Source organism: Delphinapterus leucas, chromosome 5 (genome assembly GCF_059928025.1).
Source record: "Delphinapterus leucas isolate spDelLeu-1000000601 "Yukka" chromosome 5, BTC_Dleu_Yukka2, whole genome shotgun sequence".
NCBI lineage: Eukaryota > Metazoa > Chordata > Mammalia > Artiodactyla > Monodontidae > Delphinapterus > Delphinapterus leucas.
The window spans coordinates 74,620,655-74,632,371 of record NC_143133.1 but is presented as its reverse complement, the minus strand read 5'-3'; positions in this window follow the sequence as shown (position 1 = coordinate 74,632,371).

The following is an 11,717-nucleotide window of genomic DNA, read 5'->3' as shown; positions in this document are numbered from 1 at the left end:
TGGTTCGTGCCCTGGTCCGGGAAGGTCCCACATGCCGCGGAGCAGCTAGGCCCGTGAGCCATGGCCACTGAGCCTGCACGTCCAGAGCCTGTGCTCCGCAACGGGAGAGGCCACAACAGTGAGAGGCCCGCGTACTGCAAAATAAATAAATAAATACAATAAAATTCAAAAATTAAAAAAAAAAAAAAACTATGTGGTAATACATGTACACACACACACAAATATATGGCATATAAAAGTATACACACACACACACGAATTCAAGGATATGAATGAAATAGTAACCATATTGTAAAACTTTGCGTATGTACTTTATTATATACTGCAGGTTAGGGCAATATAAGGTATTTTTTCAGGTCATTTTTACCCTATATGATTTATCCATTATACCCTGTATAAGTCAGCATTCTCCAGAGAAGCAGAACCAATAGGAAATTGGGGGACTTCCCTGGTGGTCTAGTGGTTAAGACTCCTCGCTTCCACTGCAGAACCAATAGGAGATATATATATATATATATATATATATATATATATATATACCAATTTCTTATAACAAATCTCTTGATTTCATATACATATATCATTTCATATATTGTATCAAATCACATTTAGTAGGTATGTGATTAAGGAGGCTGGGCAGTCTAGACCCAGCAGATCCAAACAGATGTCCCAGCTTGAAGCCAGTGAGGCAGATAGAGAGAATTCTTTCTCACTCAGCCTTTTATTCTATTCAGGCCTTGAATGAATTGGATGAGGCCCTGTCACATTGGAGAGGGCAATATTTATTCAGTCTACCAATTCAAATGTTAATCTCATCCAGAAACACATTCCTAGACATACCCCCAAATTTAATGTTTAACCATATATCTGGGCACCCCATGGCCCAATTAAGTTGACACAAAAGATTAACCATTACATACTCTCTTTAGGATTCCACTCTAAATAGAAGATGGGGAAAAGAATGTAGGGAAAAGACCATATCCAGGAAAAAGCATGTGAATATGCATACTTACTATAAGGATTCATATAGATGCTGGAATAGGACTTGAGTTTTGTGAGCTTTCTGGCAGCCAAAGCAAAAAGGGAAACACCATCAGTGACATAAACCTCATTATCAGAATGGTGGGAGCACCCCAGTCCTTTAAGGAGAAATAAAAAAGGTGTTTCTAGTACTTATAAATTCTTCAAATGAGATTTACGTAGGGAATACTCAAATGGGTAGTACCTAATGATCCTAACAATGTTTTTGTGGTAAAAGCAGTAATAACTATTTCTTCATAAAAGTTAAGGACATGAAAAAAAAAAAAGTTAAGGACATGACCTTAAAACGCAATACAGTGAAGGTAAATCGTGAAAGGGCCTAAGGTGATATGGTCCAACTAAGAAATGCTCTGTGGATTTGGCTTTATTTAAGCCTAGAATTTCAGAGATTCTAACAGAATGGAAGAACTAGAGCTCTTCAAATGGTCTCCTGTACTTCAGTTTTTGGCTATTTCGGTATGAGTTGAGGAGCAAAGAGTGTAAGGGAGTAACACTGGTGATGATACTGTTGTCTGCCTTATTGTTTGAGGGTGGAGCCATATGTGTAGTCATTACTATACTTGCTAAGTATGAGCTAAATACATCCTACAAAACATGACTTATGGAGTCAGAGCTAGGTTTGAGTCACATTATGATATCTTGAATTTTGTGCTTGTGATGCTAGTCACATTTCATCTCTTTGAAAAGTTTCCTCGTATGTATGTAATGAGATAGAGAAAAATTATCATCTTAATGGCTGTTATGGGAATTCATTTTAATGACCAGCTGTGTCATTTAAGTCTTTCTCCTGCAAGTGACAAAAAAAGCTCAACTTAAAATGGCCTAAGGAAAAAAGGGAGGGTTTTTTTGACTCAGTAAATGAAAAGTTCAGTGATAGGGCTCATGAATTAGTTTCCTAATTGCTGCAATCTTGATGGCTTAAAATAACAGAAGTTTATTGTCTCATGGTTCTGGAGGGCAGAAGTCCAAATTAAGGTGTTGGCAGGGCTGCACTCCTTCCAGACACACTGGGAGACCTTGCCTCTTCTAGCCTCTGATGGCTACCTGGTATTCCTTGGTGTTCCTTGGAACCACAACTAGAACCACAACTGGAGTGATTATGGCTGTGTCACTCCAATCTCTGCCTTCATCTTCATACCAGCTTCACCTCTTTGTGTCTGCTTTCTCTTCTTCTTTCTGCATTTACTCTTTCTCTCTCTTATAGGAATGCATGGGCTTACATTTAGGGCCTGGATAATCCAGGATAAACTCCTTGCAAGATTCTTAACTTAATGACAGTTTTTTTTTGCCTCATAAAGTAATATTAATTTTTTGCCATATAAGGTATCATTTACATGTTCCAGGGAATAGAAGGTGGATATATCTTTGTGGCCACCATTCAGCCCATTGGAGTTGGCTTCAGACATTGCTGACATCAGGCCCAAATTACGTCATCAAGATTTGGTTTCGTACCATCGTTCAGCTATCTTTGGTGTGTGGCTTCGGTCTCAGGCTCCATTTATTGCAAGATGATGGCAGCAGCTCTAGATTTTATATCCTCTCTGCTTCCTATCTGTTGAAATCAAATCCTTTCTCCCAGAAGTGTCAGTGGAAGTCTCATGGGGCATCCTTGTATCTGAGGAGTCACTCATCTGTTCTCCAACCCGTCACTGTGACCAGGGGAATGTGAGGCTCTAATTGGTTTGGCCTGAGTCATATGATTATGGTGTCGGCTCTTCTGGGACCACATGCACTGGGAACTGGGGAGAAGTGGCTCCCCAAATTAAAATAAAGGTTAGTCCCACAAGAAAGGGAAGTGGATGCTGGGTGGCAAGATAAGGAAACAAAACAAAACAAATTTTAAAACTCCACAAATATCTACTACTTTAGCTCTGTTGATAAGTTGCTTTAATAAGCCTGTTATTCATGTAAAAGAAGGAAGCTATTCTATGTAATACAGGAGGGAAAGGAAAGTTTCCAGGGGGAAGATCTGGTGAGTGGAGCACGAGGTGAGACTCAGGAGAGGTCTAATTGAGATTTTGCAGAGTTGTGTACTGTGGAAGATGACCCTTGAGGGGCTTCATGAGTCTGATAGTTCTAGAAATATGATATGTTTGGTTAAATCAACTGGATTTCTGTTTGGAATGGTGAAGGGATTTTGTTTGTGTCAAGCTTGGGGTTTGGCCAAAGTCTAGTCAGCTCTTGTAGATGAAGTTGAGAGTAGAGCCCACCATTATATGTAAAACAGGGCTAATGACCTTATCTTCATAGGACTCTTGGGCGTCAGGTGAGATCTAGGGTATGAAAAGACTTTCTAACTGTACAGGGATATACTCGTGGGCGGTACCCTTGTGGTGTCCTCATGACTTTCCTCATGAGTTCATATCCGTGTAGGCCTGTTAGTTTTCCTCTGCGTCACGCCCAGGCACTTATCAGGGAATCAGTCAAGAATGTAGATATATCTGCTGAAATTCCTCTTGCCACCAACAAAAGACCTCAGAGCACATCTCTGCTGATGGTAAGGCATCTTGGTAATCAACACCGCCATCCACAGTTTATTGTGTGGACAACGATGCAAGGGTTGGAGCAGAGTTTCAACAAAGTGGACTTCTTATGTTACCTTACGTCAGGGACCCTTTACCTGGGACACACCCGTAGGCATATTGCATCTGTCGAGCTACTAAAATTGTGTGCAGAATATGTGCACACAATTTTTTTTAAAATGTAACCAGTGGCTGTTTTGAAATGCTAGGACTTTTTTCAATGTTTCCATACTTTATTTATTTATTTGGCTCCATTGGGTCTTAGTTGCTGCACGCGGCTTTCTCTAGCTGCGGCGAGCGGGGGCTACTCTTCGTTGCAGTGCGAGGGCTTCTTATTGCGGTGGCTTCTTTTGTTGCGGAGCACAGGCTCTAGGCGCACGGGCTTCAGTAGTTGTGGCACGTGGGCTCAGTAGTTGTGGCTCCTGGGCTCTAGAGCACAAGCTCAGTAGTTGTGGCGCACGGGCTTAGTTGCTCCGTGGCATGTGGGACCTTCCCGGACCAGGGCTCGAACCCATGTCCCCTGCATTGGCAGGCGGATTCTTAACCACTGCACCACCAGGGAAGCCCTGGTGTGTGCAGATGCATGCACGTGCTTCTCGCATTGTCCTGGGAAGAGGGTCCACAGCTTTCAGCAGATTCTCAGAGGAGTCATGACCCCTCAGAGGTGGTGTGCTATTGACTCTCCTTGTTTATGGTAACATGACTTTGGAGAAAGGTGAATGAAGAAACTTGAGAATTCTGACCCCGACTCAGTTTTCAGCTCACTTATCCTGGCTCTCCTCTGAGGCTCTGCAGTACCACTCAAACACTCCATTTTAGGAAGAAGCAAAACGTTTTGTTTGTGTTTGGGTGCTTGTTCCTTTTTTGAAAAAATTAAGTATTTCGTATGTGCGTTTGCAGTTAGAAAGATAATGCTACTTTTAGAGAATTCAGAAACGAAAGAAAAGCAGAAAGATGCTTTAAAAATTATTTTAAAACCTCGTGAAGAAGTTTGCTGGCAAGAGAGATAATGAGCATGGCCTTTGGTGTCAGATACACTGGAGTTTGTGTTCTGTGAAATTTGGGGAAAGTTGCTTAATCTCATCAAGTCTGTCTTCTCATTAATAAAATTGAAATAATAATTGTACTTATAGGTACAATTGTACTCATAGGTCCTTGGGGATTATATGAGAAAATGCATGTAAAGCGCTTAGCAGAGTGCCTGGAAGGCAGTAAGTACTTAACACATGGTATGTTGTGACTATTATTTTCTTTTCAGTCTTTTTTACATATTTGAGATCATACCGTGTTTACAGTTTCATATCCTGCCTTTTATCTCTTTTCATTGTAGCATTACACACTCTTTGTTAATGTTAGTTTTAATAGCTACATTGTATTAAACACAGGAAATATACAGACATTCTTTGACTTACAATGGGGTTATGTCCCCATAAACCCATCTTAAGTTAAAAATATTGTAAGTTGAAAACACATTTAATACGCCTAACCGACCAGACATCATCACCGAGCCTAGTCTGCCTTAAATGTGCTCAGGTCACTTAACGTTAGCCTACAGTTGGGCAAAATCATCTCACACAAAGTCTATTCTGTAATAAAGTGTTGAATATCTCATGTAATTTACTGAATACTGTACTGAAAGTGAAAAACAGAATGGTCGTAATGGTACAGAGCGGTTGTAAGTGAATCAGTTGTTCACCCTCGTGATCGTGTGCTGACGGGACCTCTGCCCTGCCCAGCATAGTGATTTGTAGAGAGGATGGTACAGCATAATCACTTGCCTGGGAAAATATCAAAATTCAAAATTCGGAGAGCAGTTTCTACTGACTGCCTATTTTTGCACCGTTGTAAAGTCGAAACATTGTAAGACAGGAACTGCCTGTACTCACATTTACTTGACAATTTCCCCATTGTTGGATATTGGGGGTGTTTTTAACTATTTTTAACTATAAAAGTATATTGTCATGAACAACTTGTTGGTATTTGTAGGTTTCCTCGTATCCAAATCTGATGGTCCTATCAGTGTATTTTAGGCAAATGCACTTTTGAAACCAATCTGATCATGCAGAGCACTGGGGCTTTTTTCAGAGGACATATGTGATTGCTGGAAGACAGTTGAAAGACTGGGAGATGGAGAGCCATCATGGATTTCGCTTGTGACGGCTCCTTCTGGCCACTGGGAACTTTGAATTCTAATAGTTTCAATTCAAAGCAAAAGGAGGGGGACTTCTCTGGTGGCACAGTGGTTAATAATCTGCCTGACAATGTAGGGGACATGGGTTCGGTCCCTGGTCCGGGAAGAGCCCACATGCCGTGGAGCAACTAAGCCTGTGCGCCACAACTACTGAGCCTGCTCTCTAGAGCCCAAGAGCCACAACTACTGAAGCCCTCGCGCCTGGAGCCCGTGATCTGCGACAAGAGAAGCCACCACAATGACAAATGAGAAGCCCGCGCAAGGCAACAAAGAGTAGCCCCCGCTCGCCACAACTAGAGAAAGCCTGCGTGCAGCAATGAAGACCCAACGTGGCCAAAAATAAATATATAAATAAATTTATTAAAAAACAAACAAACAAAGCAAAAGGGAAAAAACACAGGAGAGACCAAGAAGTTGTATAACGATATGAGCTTGCCAGTTGAAATAGAGACCCTCTAATCATAGGCTTAAATAAGTTAGAAGTTTGTTTTCTCTCTCACGTAATGGTTCTGGTATCTGGTATCATGGTCCAGGACTGATATGGTGGCTTTAGGGACCCATCCTCTTTTCCTCTTATTCTCATCCTCAGAGTCCAGAACGGCTCATGCATCCAGCTTGTGGGAGTGGAAAAATGGGGAAGAAAGCAACTGTTTGCTCTTCAGGAAGTTGCATGCACCACTTCAGCTCATATTCCATTGGCCAGAAAATAATCATAGGGCCACACATAGCTGCTAGGGAGTCTGGGGTATGTAGTTCTAATTCTGGGCATCCTTGTATCCAGCAAAATATCAGGGGTTCTATTTCTATAGAAGAAGAGGAGAACTGATATTGAAGGGGAACTAGCTATCTCTGCCACATTAAAAAGCTGTCTCTTTTTAATACAAAAAGTAAACTTGAAAAGATCCCAGGTGTGGGTGATAATGGGGCAAAAAGTGTGTAAGTACTGCTACTAGAGCAATGAAAGTATTAGGGGTGTAAATCACATTTGCCTGTATGTCACCCCTCCTCCATTTTATTTAGATTCAGTTTCTCTTCTAAACTAGATGATTAGACACAATTTCTCTTGCTTGTTCTTTTTCACTCCTTTTTGTTGCCCTTCTTTCCACAAACTCCTGTTTTGATGATGTCTTTTCCATTCAATAAGCATTCAGAAAGCGCTGGGGATGCCAAACTATGACATCTCCCTTTGAAGGACTGAGGGGCTTACAGTCACATAGACAATGAAGCGTGATTAGTGTAAATAAGAGATAGCATACTCTGCTGGAAGTCAGCACAGGGTACTGTGGAAGCTCCAGGGATTGAGGAGCTTTTTCTAACTAGAGTGGACATCAGGACTGGTCTAGAAAGATTCATAGAGAGGTGGTGCTGGAACTGAATCTTTTTGGCCACACCGTGTGGCTTTTGGGATCTAAGTTCCCTGACCAGGGATTGAACCTGGGCCACGGCTGTGAAAGCACCAAGTCCTAACCACTGGACTGCCAGGGAATTCCCTAGAACTTAACCTTGAAGAGTGAAAAGGTGTTTATCAGACCACAAGGGTGTGATGAGGAGAAGAGACAGAATGAAACACAAAAAAGCATCCTCCTTGTGTGACTCATGGTTGTAAGGTAATAGAAGACCAATTCAAATGGGTTTAAACATAAAGAGCGTATTTGTTGGCTTGCACAGTTGAAAAAGTCTAAAGGGGTGGGAATTGCAGGGCCAGCTTCAGAAGCAGCTGGATCCAGGCACTCATTGGATGCCATTATGCCTGAGGTTCTTGCTTTCTCCAGGATTCATTCTTTCTGTTGGCTTCATTTAGGCAGGATCTTCCCAGATCCTGGCAGAGATGGCAACAAAAATTCGGGTTTCAATCTAGTTTCTGAGATGCCCCATGAAAAGATAGCTTGTTTTCCCTCATGGTTCCAGTTAAAATGTCTAGATGACCTCTGATTGGACAACGCAGAATATGAGTGTGGTGGAGCAGCTCCTAGCAAACCACATAAACTGAGGATGGATTGAGTGCTGTTTCCTGAAGGAAAATGGGTGATGTTAGCAGAAGAAGAAAAAGTGGATGTTGGGCAGGCAGGCAAAAACATCAGATGAACATGAGAGTTTATTTAGGGAACTAGTAATCCTGGATGGGTAGAGCAAGGGACCAGATGATGGAGGGCTTTGGTTGCTCTTGTGCAGAGCATGGGCTTTCTTAGGTGGGCAATGGGGTACCACTGAAGGGTTTTCATCAGGAGTAACATGGTCCTTTGATACATTATTAGTAACTGAAGTTCGTAGTTTACATTAAGGTTCATTCTTTGTGTTGTACATTCTGTGGGTTCTGACAAATGCATAATGACATATATCCAGCATTACAGTGTCATACAAAATAGTTTCACTGCCCTGAAAATCCTCTGTGCTACACATATTCATCCTTTCCTCCCTCTACACCCCTGGCAACCACTGGCCTTTTTACTGTCTCCCGAGTTTTACCTTCTCCAGAATGTCAGATAGTTGGAATCGAATAGTATGTACCCTTTTTAGATGGACTTCTTGCACTTAGCAATATCATTTAAGGTTCCTCCCTGCCTTTACATGGCTTGATAGCTCATTCCTTTTTATTGCTGAACAATATCCTACTGTATGGATGTACCAAATTTTGTTTATCCATTCACCTATTGAAGGACATCTTTGTTGCTTCCAAATATTGGCAATTTCATGATTGCCAATTTGTGCACAGGTTTTTGGGGGGACAGAAGTTTTCCACTCACTTGGGTTAAATACCAAGGAAAGTGATTGCCGGATCAAACATGGCCTTTTGACTAACCCTCTTTTATTTGCACAGTACTCTCACATTCATTAATTGACTTGATTTTCACAGGAGCTCTCTGAACTTGTGAGGCCTATATTATTATTCCCACTTTTTATGCAAAACTGAGGCTCTAAGACTTTAAGTAAAACATATAAATTCACATAGTTGGTGAATGTGTAACCCAGGCACTTCTTAATCCAGTCTCTTCACACGGCCTGAAGTTTACAATAAAGCAATTAGCTCTAGCCAGAATTATTCTCATGATCTCAGCCCAAACCACTCAAACAATGAGACTGGGCCAGTCCCAGCAAAATGGGGAAGCAGTAAGGTTCTTTTTCATGTCTTCCTGGGCCCACACCCAGAGTCTGTCTTTCAGACAGACATCCTCTGGCCTTCTCCCCAGGATCAAAAGGCATCTTTACTGTTACCCTGGAAACTGCCCAGTAATTGGACGGGAGTTTAACTTGATGAAGTCATTTGAGTAATTGTTATTACTAATGACTCAATGTGCCACCCCTCCCAGATAAAATGTGCATTTTCATAGTAGCTTTTAATACCTTCACTCAAAAAAGTTTAAAAAAATGTGGGAATTTTCAGCACCAGGCAGACCTTAGGGGGTGGAATGAGATGAAGTGAATTCTCCCAGTGCTGTCCACATTTACTTCACACTGAATGTCTCACCCACAGCTAATGGCATTTGTTCTTGCATTTCATTCCTAGATGCAGAGATTATCCCCATAGAATGGGAAGAAGGTATCAATGGACAAAATGACTTCAGTATGGTCACATGTTCTTCGAGGAACAGCCTTAATTTCCCCATCAGTCATATTTATTAGCCTCACAGGTTAATTACCCTCAGTGGGACATACCACATTTATTGAGTGGTGGTGACATCACAAGAGGGTAGTTTAGGAGTATTCTAGCTGCCTTTATTTAATCTCCAAGCCATTACAAATAAACATACAATCTGAATAAAAACAGTGTCCTAGCTACACAGATGTAGCTTCAGGACAAATCTCTTCCAAGCAGGTTATTGGCCTTAAGCCCCTTCTTTGTAGAAACTCTGTAGTTGAGAAAGACTCCTTCATAGGATTTTAGAAAATAAAACAAACATTTCTAGCATGAATTTTGACATGATCCCTCAAACACTGAAAGAGTAATTTCTTGATTATTACAATGGGTGGCTGGCCACCATCCAGCATACTCTATTTTTACTACTAAAATGACTCAAATTCCTTCCTTTTGCCTTCAGAATTTTAGTAGTCAATTTTTTTATTTTATTTTATTCAGAGCCCTGGCCTTGGGCATCTCTGATCTTATGATTTGGATAATCTTGGGAATCTTACAGTAAATGAAGGCTTTGCTTGCCTGAATATGATTCTTGTTTTTTTAAAAAAGATAATTTTTCTGGGTTTCAGTCTACCTGAGTGAAGTTTTACCTGTTTCAGGGATCTCAAGGTAGCCGTTGCCTGGCTCTGTACTGTTGTTGGGTGAGGATAATGTAACTTATCCCCAGAAGGCATAATCTTTGGGTGGTAGTGATTTTTCAAGGGGGAGGTTTTAATTTAGTTCATTCTGAGTGCCAGAATCTAGATGAGGTATTTGGGGTTCACCCAATGTGAGAATGTTACATTGGTGGAACATTTAATTAATATATCTTTCAGCGGCTCCCTTAACCAGAACAAAGTGTAAGCTCCTTAATCAGGCTTCAGGGCTCTTCATGATGTACCCTTCTAAGCATTCCAGTGCTTCCCTAGCCGGGTACTTAGTACCCATGTAGAACTTGAGTCTGCATTGTAAATGTTGTTTACCATTCTATCTCCCCTGCTAAGCTGCAGGCTCGGTACTCCCATTCCTGAGCACAGGGTATGGAATTTTGTAGCAATCCATAAATACCAGCTGAATGAATGAATGAAAGCAATTCATGAAAGAACCCAAACTATGGGATAAGCTGTAAACACTTTACTAAACAGTTAGCTTAAGCAAATGTCCTAATAAAACAAAAGAGCAATATTAAGTATGTGAAGAGTATTAAGTTGGTATTAACTTGTCTCTCCTCACTGTGAATGCAGGAACCCCTTCAGTGGAGAAAAGTCAGGCTAATCATTCTCCCTGGTTCCATGTGCTTTGGTTTATTTTCTTTCTTGGCTTTGGCTTTTCCTTGTCCCAGAGGCTCTTCCCTGAGCCAGACTCCTCTGTACCCTGTGCTTGTGTGCACCGGAATGGGCTCTTCCCTTCATCAGGGTTTCAGTGGAAATCACCAGGACTTCTCAGTCTGTCTGAATGAAGTTGTGCAAAGTTCACAGTCTAAAAAGACCCTATTTCTATAACCTGGGTTCTTGTTGTTTCTAATTTGTTATTGTAAGACCTCTGCCTGGGACTTCCCTGGTGGCGCAGTGGTTAAGAATCCGCCTGCCGATGCAGGGGACACGGGTTTGATCCCTGGTCCGGGAAGATCCCACATGCCGCGGAGCAACTAAGCCTGTGTGCCACAGCTACTGAGCCCGTGCTGCAGAGCCCACGATCCACAACTGCTGAAGCCCACACACTCTAGAACCCGTGTGCTGCAACTACTGAGCCCATGTGCCGCAACTACTGAAGCCCGCATGCTCTGGGGCCTGTGTGCCACAACTACTGAGCCCGCGTCCTGGAACTACTGAAGCCTGTGTGCCTAGAGCCCATGCTCCGCAACAAGAGAAGCCACAGCAATGAGAAGCCCACGCACCACAATGAAGACTACCCCCCACTCGCTGCAACTAGAGAAAGTCAGCACGCAGCAACGAAGACCCAGTGCAGCCAAAAAAAAAAAAAAAAAAAGACCTCTGCCTGCCCTAATCTTGAGGAAGCCTGGTGCTATACTCAATGTTTCTGTCCTCCCCTCCCCCCAATTCATATGCTGAAACCCTAACTCCTAAGGCGATGGTGTTAGGAGGGGCCTTTGGTAGGTGATGAGGGCAGAGTCCTCATGAATGAGATCAGTGCCCTATAAAAGAGACTCGAGAGCTCTCTCACCCTTGTACCATATGAGAACGCATATGGGCTCCTTGCACCACATGAGAAGATAGCCATCTATGAATGAGGGAGCAAGTTCTCACCAGACACTGAATCTGATGGCACCTAAATCTTGGACTTTCAGCCTCTGGAGCTGTGAGAAACAAACATTTGTTGTTTAAGCACC